The following is a 1,378-nucleotide window of genomic DNA, read 5'->3' as shown; positions in this document are numbered from 1 at the left end:
ATAGAGTGCAGAATTCATGGTTCCATCAATTATGGCAAGTCGTCCTGAAGACATGTCAACTATTTTGTTTCTCATCTGTTCTTGAATTTATTTAGATTGCGGCATGATGTGTTGCTCTTTAAGCATGCTTCACTTTGTCAGACTGGTTCTATTTAAAGGGTTAGTTCACCCAAAAATAAAATTTAACCTGTGTTTTACTCACCCTCAAAGCATCCTAGGTGTATGTGACTTTCTTCTTTCAGACGAATCCAATCGGAGTTATATTAAAAATTGTCCTGGCCCCTCCAAGCCTTTCAATGGGGGTAAGCGGGTGTTGGTTGTCAACAGTTCAGAAGACGTGAAATAAAGTGCGTGCATCCGTAATAAAACGTCCCTCACACGGCTCCGGGGTGGGGAATAAAGGCATCCTGTTGTGAATCCATGCATTTTTGTAAGATAAATATCCATATTTGAAACATAATAAACACTTTTCTCTCACTTCCGCTGACTGGGGTACGCGGAAGACGTTCAGGCGGATGACGTATGACGCAGGCATCGTACACGCGCCTCTGAGAAATGCAGGAGCAAAGGGAACAAAGTTTCCTTACTTTAGCAAAGGAAAACCAGTCTCCTCTTGGCTTATATTGAAATCCTCCAACATTTTTCTTTACAAATCCTTGTTTTATGCTTCTAATTCGTGACCTGCATTTTGTTTTGTTCTCTCACCGTGTTCGACACTAATCATGCAACACCGACGTCCTACGTCATCCACCGACAGTCAGCGGAAGTGAGAAAAAAGTGTTTATTATGTTTGAAACATGGATATTTATCTTACAGAAATGCATGAATTCGCTACAGGTGGCCTTTATTCACCCCCCGGAGCCGTGTGAGGGACGTTTTATTACGGATACGCGCACTTTATTTCACGTCTTCTGAACTGCTGACAACCAACACCCGCTTACCCTCATTGAAAGGCTTGGAGGGGCCAGGACAATTTTTAATATAACTCCAATTGGATTCGTCTGAAAGAAGAAAGTCACATACACCTAGGATGCTTTGAGGGTGAGTAAAACACAGGCTAATTTTCATTTTTGGGTGAACAAACCCTTTAAGTAATTTCTTGATTCAACAGGTCTGGTAGTAATCAGGCCTGGGTGTGGCTAGTGAAATTTAACTCAGCTTTCTAAAATAATGTGGTTAATCACAGTTCTTTCATGATTTAACAGGAGTGGCCAATTAATTTTTCACATAGGGCCAGGTAGGTTTGGACAGCTTTTTTCCCTTAATAAATGAAATCATCATCTAAAAACTTCATTTTGTATTTACTTGCATTATCCTTGTGTAATATTAAAAATTGTTTGATGATCTGAATCTTTTAACTGTGACAAATATGCAAAAA

At 39.8% G+C, this 1,378-nt stretch overlaps 1 protein-coding gene and 1 long non-coding RNA gene across 2 annotated transcripts in view; both read left to right on the top strand.

The window, feature by feature from the left end:
- The window catches only part of LOC107556001 (uncharacterized), a 5,709-nt gene extending 4,458 nt beyond the window's left edge, over positions 1-1,251 (top strand). Inside the window, exon 3 of the long non-coding RNA XR_001605240.1 lies at positions 1,242-1,251. This is a non-coding gene — a long non-coding RNA (uncharacterized lncRNA). The remainder of the gene's footprint in view (positions 1-1,241) is intronic.
- LOC107555987 (arf-GAP with coiled-coil, ANK repeat and PH domain-containing protein 3-like) overlaps positions 1-1,378 on the top strand; it is a 53,490-nt gene that overhangs the window by 35,298 nt on the left and 16,814 nt on the right. The gene's annotated exons all lie outside the window — the stretch shown is intronic.

Source organism: Sinocyclocheilus grahami, unplaced genomic scaffold (genome assembly GCF_001515645.1).
Source record: "Sinocyclocheilus grahami isolate Dianchi unplaced genomic scaffold, SAMN03320097.WGS_v1.1 scaffold552.1, whole genome shotgun sequence".
Lineage (NCBI taxonomy): Eukaryota > Metazoa > Chordata > Actinopteri > Cypriniformes > Cyprinidae > Sinocyclocheilus > Sinocyclocheilus grahami.
The sequence above is the reverse complement of the archived record's forward strand: the minus strand, read 5'-3'. Positions and strand labels throughout refer to the sequence as shown.